This window comes from Durio zibethinus, chromosome 25 (genome assembly GCF_047325235.1).
Source record: "Durio zibethinus cultivar Kanyao isolate XHJ-2024 chromosome 25, ASM4732523v1, whole genome shotgun sequence".
Lineage (NCBI taxonomy): Eukaryota > Viridiplantae > Streptophyta > Magnoliopsida > Malvales > Malvaceae > Durio > Durio zibethinus.
The window spans coordinates 12,397,455-12,413,386 of NC_143186.1; the positions used below are offsets into that span (position 1 = coordinate 12,397,455).

The 15,932-nt window shown below is 33.1% G+C and overlaps 2 pseudogenes across 1 annotated transcript; both read left to right on the forward strand.

The window, feature by feature from the left end:
* Positions 1–2,876, forward strand: LOC149511640 (uncharacterized; annotated as a pseudogene). Its single transcript, XR_016333585.1, has 2 exons — positions 1–1,995; positions 2,163–2,876. The product of XR_016333585.1 is annotated as an uncharacterized LOC149511640 (transcript).
* Positions 2,877–7,893: 5,017 nt separating this feature from the next.
* LOC111276304 (putative LRR receptor-like serine/threonine-protein kinase At1g53440) lies at positions 7,894–15,008 on the forward strand (annotated as a pseudogene).
* The last annotated feature ends 924 nt before the right edge of the window (positions 15,009–15,932 follow it).

A 15,932-nucleotide genomic window follows, 5' to 3' on the forward strand; every position in this document is an offset into this window, starting at 1 on the left:
ATGGCAGGTACACTTCCAAGTCAGATTGGCAACCTACAGAATATAGAAATGATAGTCTTGGAAAATAATAGTTTCACTGGTGTCATCCCTCCTTCAATCTTTAACATCTCAACTGCAAGGACCATTTCGCTTGCTTCGAATCGTTTCTCAGGCCAGCTTCCATCAACTACAGGTCTTGGAGTTCCGAATCTACAACGGCTTTATCTTGCACTAAATGAACTAAGTGGACCAATCCCGATCTCCATCTCCAATGCCACTCAGCTTATTCTACTCCAATTGGCGAATAATTCCTTTTCTGGAATCATTCCTGACACGCTTGGCAATCTAAGACATCTACAACGCCTCGACCTAAGTCATAACAATCTAAGTAGCAACCCTTCATCCCGTGAATTGAGCTTCCTCTCATCACTGACAAACTGCAAAGACTTGGACGAGTTGATATTTGATGATAATCCATTGGTCAGCGGTGAACTTCCAATTTCTGTAGGAAATCTATCTGCTTCTCTGACCCTTTTCTATGGTTCTCATTGCAACATTAAGGGCAACATCCCAAGTGAAATTGGTAACTTGAGCAACTTGGTTTGGTTAGGTTTTGACCATAATAACTTGACCGGACCGATACCTACTACAATTGGAGGATTGAGAGATCTGCAAAATGTTAATCTTGGGAGCAATAAGCTAGAAGGAACCATTCCATTTGAGTTATGTCATCTGGAGAGGCTGGCTTACTTGACTTTCACAGATAACAGACTATCTGGACCAATACCAGCATGCTTAGGCAATATCGTTTCTCTGAGAAATCTTTTCTTAGGCTCCAACAATTTTACCTCAATTCCATCTACCTTGACAAGACTTAATGGTATCTTGTTCCTAGAATTGGCTTCAAATTCTCTAAGTGGCTCTCTCCCAGTTGATATTGGAAAGTGGAGTTCTGTGACTAATTTGAATTTGTCAGAGAACCAGTTCACAGGTACTATCCCAAGCAGCATTGCTGATCTCGCACATCTAACTCTTCTCTCCTTATCTGGTAATATGTTACAGGGTTCTATTCCTCAATCTTTTGATGAGTTGATAAGTTTGGAATACTTGGATTTGTCGAGAAATAACCTCTCAGGAATGATCCCCAAGTCCTTAGAGAAGCTCCCAAATCTAAACTATTTGAATGTCTCTTTCAATAGGCTACAAGGAGAAATTCCTAATGGAGGATCATTTGTGAACTACTCCAGCCAATCATTTATGGGCAATGAAGCCTTATGTGGTTCGTCTCGACTTCAAGTCCCACCTTGCAAAACTGATCCCTCTAAGACGGGTACTGAGCTTTTGAAATATATTCTACCAGCAATTGCCTCAGCCATATTAATATTGGCTATGGTTATCATTTTTTTACGAAATAGGAAAGCTGAAGTGCCAATCACTGAAGAAAATTTGCTACCATTGGCATAATGGAGAAGAATTTCTTACCATGAGCTAGATCAAGTTACGGATGGATTTTCTGAAAGCAAATTAATTGGGGTAGGGAGTTTTGGGTCAGTATACCCAGGGACTCTCTCAGATGGGATAAACATTGCTGTAAAAGTCTTTAATGTAAATATAGATAGAGCCCTCAGAAGCTTTGCTGTTGAGTGTGAGGTCCTTCGCAACATTCGTCATCGAAATTTGGTCAAAATCATTAGTAGTTGCTCCAATATTGAATTTAAAGCCTTGGTTCTTGAGTTCATGCCAAATGGAAGCTTGGAGAGGTGGCTATATTCTCACAACCATTTTTTGGATGTTTCGCAAAGGTTGAACATAATGATAAACATCGCGTTGGCATTGGAACATCTTCACCATGGTCATTCCCCACCTGTGGTTCATTGCGATTTAAAGCCGAACAATGTCCTGCTAGATAATGATATGATTGCGCATCTGGGTGATTTTGGCATTGCAAAACTCATAAGTGAAGAGGATTTAATTACACAAACCATGACGCTAGCAACGATTGGATATATGTCACCAGTTAATGGTTTAATTTTATTATATCAATCTTAGATGATATTTGTACTCATATATGTTTATAGAACGTGCATGCCTTTAATTAGATTCATAATCTCTAAAATTTTAAGCAATTTTTTTTTATTATCGCGAAATATCAATGATGAATTTAAATTAATTTCTTTATGCAGAATATGGATCAGAAGGAATTGTTTCTATAAAAGGTGATATATATAGTTTTGGTATTCTTCTTATGGAAACTTTCACGAGAAAAAAGCCTACAGATGAAATGTTTGGAGAAGAAAAGAGCTTGAAGTGTTGGGTGAAAGAGTCATTACCATCTGCGGTAATTCATGTTGCAGACGCTAATTTGCTAAATGCCACAGAAAGAGAACGCTTAGCTACATAGGATTGTATATTATCCATTTTGCAATTAGCTTTGGAATGTTCAGCAGAATTACCAGAAGAGAGGATTGATACGAAAGAAGTTGCTGCGAGATTGAAGCAAATCAAAATCAAGTTCTTACAGGAATTTCAACACATTTAATCAATTAAGAGGCAGAAAACGTGATTTCTGGTTTTCAAAATTATTTTAATAAAAAGAAGACAATTTGTTCCCCGTTTTTTGACTTCGTGTTAAAATTGACCATTTTCAAGTTCAACTGTTTTCTTAAGTCAAGATAACGCACTGCAAAAAATAGCTGTATAATTTTGACTTTAATTGGAAAGACTTTGAGCGATATTATAATATATTCGAGCACCTAATTTTTCTTGTACAATGCAACAAGCTTGAAAATTCATGGAGATTGGAAACGCGCTTTTTTCTTTTGGAAAATTGAGATTTATTTTTATGAATATTGACTTTAGTCGGAAATGGCACTTTTCATCTTGTTTGTGCTGGAATAACGAGCATACGGAATTCGAAATAAGAAAATATAATTAATAAAGAACTTGGATTTGACCAGGTGATTATTGTATCTCTAATTATCTCTCTTTAGTTGTTGATTAGCTCTAGTTTTAGTTAAAGAAAAACTTTGTATCCGTTATTTGATAGTGACAATTTTTCTGGTGGTTCGTGATTTTTTTTTTTTACACCGGAAGATTTTTCATGTAAATCTTGGTGTACTTTATTTTTTTATATTTTTATTATTGATTGTTGTCTATTACTATAAGTTTATTACAATATATTACTTATGCATTGTTGTGTTTATTGCTTCAGGCCTAATAAGTGGTATTAGAGTGAGGGTTATTTTGAGACAACGATACAAAAGCAGTCTAAGATAGAAGTAATTTTGTTTGAGATCATAAAGGGTAATACAAGATCCATGATAAAATTGATAACATCAAATTATTCAATTTGAAAGCCTATGATGGAAGATCATTTATATTGCAAAGATTTGTATGAGTCAGTATTAGGTGATTCGGCTAAACCAATAGATATGAAAGATGAAAACTGAATGAAGTTAGGCAGAAAGATGTTAGCTACAATCAGTTAATGGGTTGATATCAACGTATTCCATCATGTAGTGTAGGAGATAGATGCCCACACTGTTTGAAAAAAATTGGTAGCATTATTTGAAAAAAAATAGGTATGAATAAAACTATGCTTGTTAAAAAGCTTACAATTTTACAATATAAGGATGGACAATTTATTACAGAGCACATGAGTGATTTTTAAGATATATTTAATCAGAGGATTACTATAGAGCTTAAGTGGATGATGAAATAAAAAAATTATTTTTTTAGGTTCATTGCTAGACAACTGAAATACTCTAGTTATAACTGTTCTTAATTCAGCTCTTGATTATATGATGACATTGGAGATAGTAAAAGATAGTATGCTTAATGAAGAAGTAAGATGAAAAAATGTAGACCCTAAAAATCAAGCTTTAGTCACAAAAAATAGGGGTATAAACATCGACAAAGGTCAAAACTCAAAAGGCCGTAGTAAGTCTAAATATAAATCCAAGTCCAAAGATTAAATGAAATGTTTCCATGGTGGTAAAATAGGTCATATAAAATGACATTGTAAAATCTTGAAGTAAGAGTGAAAAGATGAGAAAAATAAGAGTTCAGATGATGGCAATATTGTAGCAGTGAATTTAGATAGTGATTCAGTTACTTTGATTTGTACACATGGTGATTGTAATCATATTAGTGATCTCGACATTTAGTGGATAGTTGACATAGGAGCGATATATCATTGTATTCCTAAGAGAGAGTTGTTTACAATTTACAAAGCAAGAGACTTTAGTTGTACCAAGTTGAGAAACAAGAGTGTGTCATAGATTCTTGGGATTGGTGATATTGTTGTACAAATTAGTACAGACTACATGTTAACTTTGAGGGATGTCAGACACATTCTAGATATAAGAATGAACTTGCTTGCCATTAATGTCCTTAATAAAGAGGGATATGAGAGTCGACAAAAAAAATGGGTAGTGGAAGCTTTTTAAAAGATTTATGGTAGTTACAAGGGAAAACCTTGCTGCATAATGTATAAGACATGGATGCAATTGAACGGTAACAAAGTAAATACCATTGAGGATGATGCTTCAGTAAACTTGTGACACAAAAGGCTAGCACATATGAGTGAGAAAGGGTTACAAGTTTTGGCAAAGTAATCTCTCATTCCATTGACCAAAGGTATGTCTCTCGATTTATGTGATTATTGTTTATTTATTAAGCATCCTAGAGTTTCTTTTCGTAAGAGTTCTGAGAGAAAAGAAAATAGATTAGAATTGATTTATTCTGATGTATGTGGTCCTATTGAAGTTGAGTCATTAGGAGGTAACAAGTATTTTATTACTTTTATTGATGATGCTTCACGTAAGACTTGGGTGGATATGTTGAAAAATAAAAGTCAGGTATTACAGTATTTTTAAAATTTTCATGTTATGATGGAAAAAATCATAGGATTATCCTTGAAGTTTATTTGGACTGATAATAGTGGAGAATACACATCTAAAGACTTTGAAGAGTATTGTTTAAAGTATGAGATCAAATATGAGATGACAGAATGTGGAACATCGTAGCATAATGGTGTAGCTGAAAGGATGAACTGCACTATTATGAAAAAAGTTAGAAGCATATTGAGGATGACAAAATTACCAAAGCCATTCTGAGTGAAGTAGTCAACATAACTTGTTATTTGTTTAGCAGATCAACATAAGTTCTTATGGGCTTTGACGTTCTAAAAAGAGTATGTACAGGGAAAGATGCTTCATACTCTCATTTGAAAGTTTTCGAGTATAAAGCATTCATGCATATGCTGAAAGAATAGAGGTCAAAATTTGATAGTAAAGCCACATAGTGTATGTTTGTGGGATATGGTGATAAGAAATTTAACTACAGGGTATGAGATCCAATGAAAAGAAAGACAGTCAAAAGTAGAGATGTGGTCTATCATGAAAAAAAATCATAGCAGACCTTAAGAAAAATGAGAAGACTACACGAGTTACTGTTGAGTGTGACATTTTAACACCGACAAAGGTTTTACAAGAAAAAGCCACAGATGGTAAAAATGAGCAAGAAACAGAACTTAGGGATATAAATAAGCTAACCACAATTAGTGATGAGCCAAATGCAATTAGTTTTGAGTAGAGAGAGCAATCCTTTCTACTTGAGAGTGTTGAGCAGGGAAAGCTACCTTCGGCATAAGGTGGTGTAGAGTTTTAGTCCAGAAGATCTATTAGAGAGCATATGCCATCTACTAAGTATCCAAGTTTAAATTTTATTTTAGTTACTAATGAGAGGGAGCTAGAAAGCTTCCAAGATGTGCAAACTACTCCAGCTAAAGAGCACTACTTAAAAGTAATGAAAGAAAAGATGGAGTCATTGCTAAAAAATGATACTTATGATCTTGTTAAACTTTTAAAAGGAAAGAGACCATTGAAAAATAAATTGGTATTTAAGTTAACAAAGGATGGTGACAAACTAGTAAGGTACAAAGCTCGATTAGTGGTAAAAGCCTTTTTTTTTCAGAAACCTGACATCGATTTTGATGAAATCTTCTCTCCAGTTGTGAAAATGAGTTTCATTCGAGTGGTGATGGGATTAACAGCTAGTTTGAATATTGAGCTTGAGCAACTTGATGTTAAAACTGCATTCTTACATGGTGACTTATAGAATGACATTTATATGAATCAACCTGAGGGTTTTGAAGTGAAAGGAAAAGAGCACTTAGTTTGTAAATTGAAGAAAAGCTTGTATGGCTTGAAACAAGCTCCGCGACAATGGCACAAAAAGTTTGATTTTTTTATGGTGAGTCACAGCTATTAAAGAACGTTAGCGGATCCTTGTGTGTATGTCAAAAAAGTTTCATGATGGTAATTTTATTATTCTCTTATTATATGTTGATGATATGTTGATTATGGGATAAGATGCTGATATGGTTTGTAGGTTAAAAGAATAATTGTCTAAGTCTTTTAACATGGAGAATTTTGGTCCAGCAAAGCAAATTCTTGATATGGACATTATCCTGGATATGAGAGTTGGAAAGCTGTGGTTGTCATAAAAAAAGCTTGGTAGATTTAACATGCAACATGTTAAATTAGTTAGCAGTCCACTTGCCAACTATTTTCATTTGAGTAATAAATCTTGTCCGGTGTTTAAGGAAGAGTAACTAGCTATGTCTAATATTCCTTATTCTTTTGCAATCAATTCTTTAATATATCTTATGGTTTGTACACGGCCTAATATTGCTCATGTAGTTGGTGTAGTGAGCAGATTTCTTTTTAATCCAAGAAAGGTTCATTAGGAAGCAGTGAAATGGATTTTCAGATATTTGAGGGGCACTTCAAAAATGTGCTTAAGTTATGAAGTTTTACAACCAGTTCTAAAAGGGTTTATTGATGTTGACATGGTAGGTGATCTTGATAGTAGAAAATCTATATTTAGGGTATTTATTCACTTTTGCAGGAGAAGCTGTGTCTTGACAGTCTAAGCTACAGAAGTGTGTTACTTTATCAACTATAGAAGCTGAGTATATTGCAGCAATTGAAGCAAGTAAAGAAATGCTTTGGATAAAATATTTTCTTCTTGAATTAGGGTTGAATCAGAAAGAGTATGTGATGTTTTGTGATAACCAAAATGCTTTAGATTTGAGTAAGAATGCCATATACCATGCTAGAACGAAGCACATTATGTTAGATATCACTAGTTATGTTCAGTGATTGAGGAACAACATATGCTATTGAAAAAAGTTCATACTGATAAGAATGTAGCAAATATGTTGACTAAGATACTTTTCAGGGAGAAGCTTGAACTCTATAGTAACTTGGCCGAAATGAGTTCCTTGGCTAAGGTAAGTTTCAAATGAAACTATTATAGTGATGAATCTCCTCTTAATGGGGCTAGAGAGGGAGATTACTAGGAAAATGGGGTCTAGCCCTATGTAATTGGTTTTGGACCAATCAAAGGCCATGGGCCTTGGTCTTTCTTTTTACACAATGCCCTAGCTACTTAATAAAAAGAGGTGGGGTTTTTTTAAGGTGGTGTCCAAAACCAAGAAGAGAAAGAAAAAAAGCCAAAAAAATAAAAAGAGAATGAAGAAGGGAGAGTTAGTTGAACGAAAGTTGATCCATAGTCCGATTGAGCTAAAATTTTGTTAGCAAGTTTATGATTCAGAGATCTATATTTTAAACAATGACGATCGGGTTTGAAGCTCTCTAAGAACAAATCTAAGGTGTATTTGTTGAGTCACCTATTTGATGAGATTTTTCCAATTGTCTCTCTCTAGTTGCTGATTAGCTCTAGTTTTAGCTAGAGAAGAACTTTGTATATCCATTATTTGATAGTGAAGATTTTTCTAGTGGTCTGTGATTTTTTTCTCTATACTTGAGGTTTTTCATGTAAATCTTGGTGTACTTTATTTTTTTAATATTTTTTATTATTGATTGTTGTCTATTGTTATGGGTTTATTACAATGTATTACTTATGCATTATTGTGTTTATTGCTTTAAGCCCAATAAATTTGACTACAAGAGACAAGTAGTTTTGGAGGATTTCAATATTATGGAGGAAGCTGGTGGTTCAGGTAGGGGCATCACCAGGGAATTCAATGTTGACATAAATGGAAGTACTTTGGAGATTCACTCATACTGGAGAGGGAAATGAACCACTGCCATTCCCAACAGAGGGGTTTATGGACCACTTATATCTGTTACCACAGTAACTCCTAGTAAGTCCATATCACATGGAAGAATTGGCTCCTTACTAAACTTTAGCTTTTCTTCTTTAGACTTCAAGTTTGACACCGAAAAATGGTTATCAGCTGGAGCCATTGCTTCTATTGTAATTGACTCATGTGTGATTGTCATTTTGCTATTGATCATCCTCAGACTGAAAGGTTACTTGGGAGACAAAGATGATGAAAACAATGGTAAAGCCATAAATACAAGAAATATTTGCATAACAATTATCTTTGCCTTTGATTATTACTTTCTTAGGATAAAAAAAAAGAGTAAAATATGTTATTGTTTCTGTTTTTCTCTATGATGGGTTAAATTTTTTTATCTGTTCATATTACAGAACTTCATGGGCTAAAACTTCAGTCTGGCTATTTCAATTAAGATAAATTAAGGCGGCTAACAATAATTTTGATTCTGCAAATAAGATTGGCAAATGATGATTTGGTCCAATATACAAGGTAATAATTGTTGTCATTTTAGTCTAAGATTGGAAGCCTAATGGTTATAGTACTCAGATACTGATGAAGTGTCTATTTTATGACATGCAATCTTAGTACTAAAAGGGAGAAGAGATTATTTTTTAAACTTTTCTTAAATTTTAATCTGCTTGTTTGTAGGGTGTATTATCAGATGGTACAATAATTGCAGTTAAACAGCTATCCTCTAAATCTAAGCAAGGAAATCGTGAATTCGTGAATGAGAGAAGGATGATTTCTACATTACAACACCTAAATCTTATGAAGCTTTTTGGCTGTTGTATTGAAGGAAATCAGCTGTTGCTGACATACGAGTACTTGGAAAACAACAATCTTGCTCATGAACTTTTTGGTAATTGTTTCATTACCATATTAGATAACATCTAACAGTAGTTCTAGATTGATAATGATGACTAACAATCTCTTCTTTTTTCAATCATTCTTTCCAGGTCGTAATGACCAACGTCTTATATTGGAGTGGTCAACAAGAACGAAAATATGCTTGGGAATAGCGCAAGGTCTAGCTTATCTTCATGAGAAGTCAAGACTGAAGATTGTTCACAGAGATATTAAGGCAACAAATGCGTTACTTGATAAGGATCTCAATGCTAAGATATCTGAATTTGGATTAGCAAAACTCGATGAAAAAGAGAACACCCATATCAGCATAAGAATAACTGAAACAATATGAGTCTCTTCCCCTTATCTCTCTCTCTCTCTCTCCCTTCCTGAATCTTTTAAATTTTTTTATTTTTCTGTTATAATTGATTAAATATTGAAATATGGGCTTGAAGAGTTTTTTCTCTTTTGGATAAATATGGAGAAAAAGTTATCTATTCTCATAAAGACATTTCTGTTGATGTTTAGTCCATAAAATAAATATATATGTATATATATATCAGCTTTTGGTAAAAAGAGAGGTTTAACTCAGCGGGTTCGTTTAATCACTTTTAAGAGGTGATATTTGGTCTGAGGCTCAAATCTCAGCACTTGCACAGCTCTTTTCCCTATCCCAAGCTGCGGTCTCTTTTGTTCCAATAAAAAAAGATGGCATTAGGGAATTAGCAGATGGCTTAGTAGTATGATGTGAATTATTTGTAATATGTCAAACTTTGACTGGGGTACTATTATCTGATGCTGCTTTGAGGTTTCTGATTCTCTACTCCTATATTCAACATTTTCTGTGTCTTTTTGTTATCCAGAGGTTACATGGCGCCTGAATATGCAATGAGGGGTTACTTGACAGACAAAGTAGATGTTTATAGCTTTGGTGTTGTTCTTTTAGAGATTGACAGTAGGAAGAGTAACACAAATTACAAGCCTAAGGAGGAGTTTGTTTATCTCCTTGATTGGTGAGCTCTATTTATCAGCTTTTGCATTTTTACTGTGTAATCTTTGGTTTTGTACTTAGTTTTTTCTTTGTTTTTCTTACGTGTTATGCAAATATGCGATGCTCGACTCATTAGCTAACTTTTTTACCGAATATGATTGTAGGCCTATGTCATGCAAGAGCAAGGAAACCTTTTAGAGCTTTTCGATCCAAGTCTCGGTTCAAACAACTGAAAAGAAGAGGCATTAAGGATGTTTAACTTTGCTCTTTTGTGCACCAATCCATCTCTCACTCTAAGGCCATCCATGTCTTTTGTTATGGAAAAACTAAGAAATAAATCAGTGTAGAAACTAAATGTATATTAAAAAATTACTCATTAAGAATTATACAAAAACCTTAGATTTATATACAACTAACTAGGAGTTAAACTAGGAAACTAAATCTTTCTAAAAAACTAATCTTATAATTGTGAGATTGTCTATCTTAATTTTTTATCCTTAATTCTAGGGATACAAATACTTAATTTTAGGGATACAAATATAAATATACAGATTACAAGATTATAACTAGCTGTAAATAAGTATTTTTCCATACTCTTCTTCAAGCTAGTGAATAGGTATTTTCCATTCCCAACTTGGAAATAATTTCTTGAAATGTTGCACTGCTGAGACTTTTAGTCAACACATTTGTAAGTTGACCCTTGGTTGATACATAAGGTGTACAAATCAACCCACTGTCTAGTTTTTTCTTTATGAAATATCGATCTACTTTAATGTGTTTTATTCTATCATGTTGCACAGGATTGTGTGCAATGCTTATTGTAGACTTGTTATCACAATAGAGTCTCATTGATCCATCTCACTTGATCTTCAAGTCTTCTAGGATAATCTTTAACCATAGTAGTTCACAAATTTCTTGAGTCATTGCTCTGAACTCTACTTTAGCACTTGATCTTACCATCACATTCTATTTTTTACTCCTCCAAGTTATAAGATTACCACCTAAGAAAGTGCAGTAACCTGAGATAGATCTTTTATCAGTTACTGAACCTGCATAATCAGCATCTGTTTATGCTTCTAGAACTAACTCTGAATTTCTTTTGAATAAGATACCTCTATCAGGATTGGCCTTCAAATAGTGTAATATACTGTAGACAGCCTGTAAGTGCACTTCCTTAGGACTATGCATAAATTCACTTACTACACTCACAGCATATGCTATTTCAGGTTTAGTATGTGAGAGATAAATGAGTCTTCCAACTAATCTTTGGTACATCTCTCTATTTACAACATCATCTTCATTAGCTTTTTCAATTTTATGATTAGGATCTATAGGGGTATTTGTAGGTTTACATGCGAGTTTTCCAATTTTTTTCAGAAGATCTATCACATATTTCTGTTGTGAGATAAGATACCATGTCGTGAGTGAGCTACTTCAATTTCTGGGAAGTATTTCAATCTTTCTAGCTCTTTTATCTTAAATTCTCTAGCTAAACACTGTTTTAGAGATTCTTTCTCTTTTTCATCATCTTCAGTTACATTTATATCATCAACATACACTAATAAAACTGTGACTCTCCCTAAATCAAAGTGCTTGATAAACAATATGTGATCTCCTTGACTCTGTTTATATCCCATTGCTAGCATCACTTTGGTAAATCTTTCGAACTAAGCCTTAGAAGACTGTTTAAGGCCATATAAAGCCTTTTTTAGCCTGCATACTTTGTTTGCTTCTAGATGACCTCTAAATCTCGGTGGAACCTTCATATATATTTCTTCTTCCAAATCACCATGTAGAAAAGTATTATTTACATCAAATTGTTAAAGTTGCCAATTGTAATTTGCAGCCAATTGTAATTTGCAGCCAATTATAACAAAATCCTAATTGTATTCATCATGGCAACTGGAGTGAAGATTTCCTAATAATCCACTCCATAGGTTTGAGTGTAGCCCTTAGCCACTAACCTGACTTTATACCTTTCAACAGTACCATATACTTTGTATTTTATAGTGAAAACTCATTTACACCCCACTGATTTTTTTTCTTTAGGCAACTCTACCAGTTCCCATGTCTGATTTTTCTCTAAGGCCTCCATTTCTATTTTCATGGCTTGCCTCTATTTTTCACTGGATAATGCCTCGGATAATGTAGTTGGAACAGAAATAGTGTTTAGGCTCACAAGAAAATTTTTGTGAGATAGTGAAAATTTTTCAAATGACACAAAATTAGAGATTGGGTATAGTGGATGCTTAGTACATTCTCTGGTTCCTTTTCTAATGGCAATAGGCAGATCATAATCACTAGTTATAGTTTTAGAAGATTCATGCTCATTTTGAGAAACAGAGTCAAAAACTGTAGTTATCTCATTTTCAGAGTTAAGATCAGGTTTTTGGACTGGCACTGGTTCAGGATCTGAAACTTTTCTTCTTGAGTACACCTGTAATTCCTTCATAAAATTAAAAATAATATTATCCTTTGTCACATCTTTTGTATTTGGAATGGGTTCAAACTCAAATTTAGTGTTTGACTTGGGCTCAGCAGAAACAAGTTTCGACTCAGAAGAATTAATGGGTGTAAATGTTGAAGAAGGAAAAAAATCAAGCAACAAAAAATATTTATCCTTATCTTCCATGAATAAAGTCTCCCCCAGAACATAAGATTGAAAAAAAAAAATGGTTTACTTTCTTCAAAAGTGACATCCGCGGACACATAAAATTTTTTGGTAAGAGGATGATAGCATTTATATCCTTTTTGAGTTGAAGAATACCCTACAAAAATATACTAAATTGCTCTTGGATCCAACTTTTCCCTGTTATGACTGTGAACATGAACAAATGATGTACAACCAAATATCTTAGGTGTGAGATTGTTTGTGGTATTGAGGTTGGGATAAAATTGTGAGAGTAGTTCCATAGGAGTTTTAAATCCCAAAACCCTTAAAGGTAACCTATTTATAATATGTATGGCAGTGAGAATAACTTTCCCCTAGTAAAATTTAGGTACATTTGCTTGAAAAAGAAAGGCTCAGGTTGTGGCTAGTAAATGGCTGTTTTTTTTCTTTGTCACTCCATTATGTTGTGGAGTATTAACACAAGATGACTCATGAATAATCCTCTCTTTTTGGAAATAGGTAGATAGACTTTGGTTGAAGTAGTCTCTTGTATTATTAGACCTAAATCTCTTGATTCTCACTCCAAATTGATTTTGGATCATGTTTTGGAAGCTTAAAAATATACTATTCACATCTGATTTAGATTTAAGTAAAAAAAACCCAAGAGACCTTAGTACAATCATCTATGAACGAAACAAATCATCTTGCACTAAAAATATTAGGAATTGTAGAGGGACCCCAAATGTCACTATGAATCAAGTAAAAGGGAGTAGAGCTTCTTTTGTACTGATTGGAAAAGACACACGTCTATGCTTTGCAAGTTCACAAACATTACAATGAAAATCTTCAACATTTAATCCTTTGAACAAATAAGGAAACATGTTTCTCAAGGTTCCAAAAGAAGGATGTCCAAGATGAAAATGATAAAGCTAGATTTTATTTTTATTGGAAGATTTTTCAAAAAGAAATAAAAAAGGTAAAATATTCTTGATATTGCTTGTGTTATTTGATGTCTCAAGATAGTATAGTCCATCCTTCTCTTTAGCAAGTCCAATCATATTTCCCGAACTCTGATCCTGAAATTCACAATAAGAGGGATAAAAAGTTACTTTGCAATTCCTATCTCTGGTAAGTTTTTGTATAGATATCAGATTAGTAGACAATCCAGGAACATGAAGAACATTTTTTAGAATAAACGAGGGATTAATTTAAACATCTCCTAATCCTGCCACTGTGGTAAGTGAACCACCTGCAACAACAATTTTTTTATTACTAGGACACAAGTTATATGTATTAAACTTTTGTGAGAAATGTATCATGTGTTCTGTGGCTCCTGAGTCAATGACCTAAGAACTCGTAATAGGCTTAGTCGAGACATTTAATCCATGAGAACATGAAGCTTTACTTGAACTAAAAACCTTACCCAAATAACATACCACAGTAGGCTTTTCAAGGATTTTCAATAAGTTTCTCAGCTTTTCAATCTCTTCCCTGTCAAACTCTCTTTGTTTCTGAGACATCTATAGTACTCCAGTGATTTTCTTAGTTAACATTTCCTCAAATTGGGTGGTAGTGATATCTTTCTTTGAAAGGATTCGGCAATGAAGGCCTAACCAAGATTCAGCAATGAAGGCCTAAAAAAGTCAGCAATAAAGGCTGAAAATTTTGCTTCCCAAGAAGAGCCTAAAGCTCTGATATTATATGAAAAAACTAAGAAATAAATCAGTGTGAAAACTGAATGTATATTGAAAAACTGCTTATTAAGAATTATAAAAGAACCTTATGTTTATATACAACTAACTAGGGGTTAAACTAGAAAACTAAATCTTCTTAAAAACTAATCCTATAATTGAGAGATTGTATATCCTAATTTTTTGTCCTTAATTCTAGGGATACAAATACTTAATTTTAAGGATATAAATATAAATATACAGATTATAAGATTACAACTAGCTGTAAATAAGTGTTTTCCTACAGTAAGTATGATGAAAGGCAAGATTCCTGTCCAAGCTCCATTAATCAAGCGCAAGGATGCGGAGCAGGATGCAAGGTTTGAAGCCTTTGAGTTGCTATCACACGACAGCCAGACGAATGTCTCAATATTTTCTCATGATAGTCAGGCACCAAGAAGCGCATCTATGGATGGACCATGGATTGATTCATCAATATCTCTCCCAAATGAGACTCGAGAACATTCTTCATCAAGTATGCTTCTCAAAACTACTTGAGAACAACTTTGATTGATTTCGTGCTCTAAAATTGTTGGTCTTCTGACTCAGATTCTTTGTAATGGAAATATAGATATGAAAATGTTATTACAATCAGATATAAGGTGAAGAAAAATGTTTTGATATAATGTGTAGATGGACATGTCCAAATTTATTGTATAAAGGAGAGTTTATTGAATGAATGGAGATTTTGTTTGATTTAATGGCCACTGGTTTCTCTACTTTGTTATAGTACTGGTAAGCTCAGATGTGCTCTATTTGTTTATTTTGTTGTCATGATGAAATGCAGTAAAATCCCAGTTTAGAAAAGAAAAAAAAAGGGTGGTTTATGGTTATGGTACCATTATTAAAAGGTATAGAAATTACGAGTTGGGTGTGGTGCGTTACCCATTGCAGGGTTTGGCTCTGCAAAAATATTTCCCTGTAATGGTTATAGTTAGCCTACTTAGAATTTTGATCTCTTAGATATAAAATCAAATTTAATGCCTCTCAGATCATTGTAGAGAGACTGCAAGTTATGTAATTAGAGTCAGCTCTTTCTGATCTTATGATTTAAATTTAAAGATTTTAAATTTTAAATTTTCAAATTCTATTAATCAGAATGTTATCAGAAAAAGCAACTAAACTATATTTTGTAAGCCATTCTAAGACCCCATTTGGATGATCAATTAAAGTCAGTGAATTAAGATTATACACTCTAATTGAACTGATCATCTAAGATTATACCCTTTAAGTTACAGGCTATGTTGCTTTTTCAACATGCTGAAGTTATTTTTTCGATTGGAGCTCAAAGCTCTAGGGAAAAACCTCACGAAATATTATATTTTTTTTCAATTAAAACCCTAGCTTTTTTTTTTTTTTACCTTTAAATCTTTTCCTTTTCCTTTTCTTTTTTCTTTTTCTTTTTTGTTTTATTTTATTTATTTTTATTTAAAATTTAAAAATAACTTTGTTAATTTAATATAATAAATAAAATATAATATATAATTATATAATAAAATAATTAATAAATAATTATAAATTAAATAAATACTAAATTTTATAATCAAATAAATATTGAATAAATTAAAAAATAAATATTTTGTAATTAATATGAGTTAAAAAATATATAATTAGATAAATAAT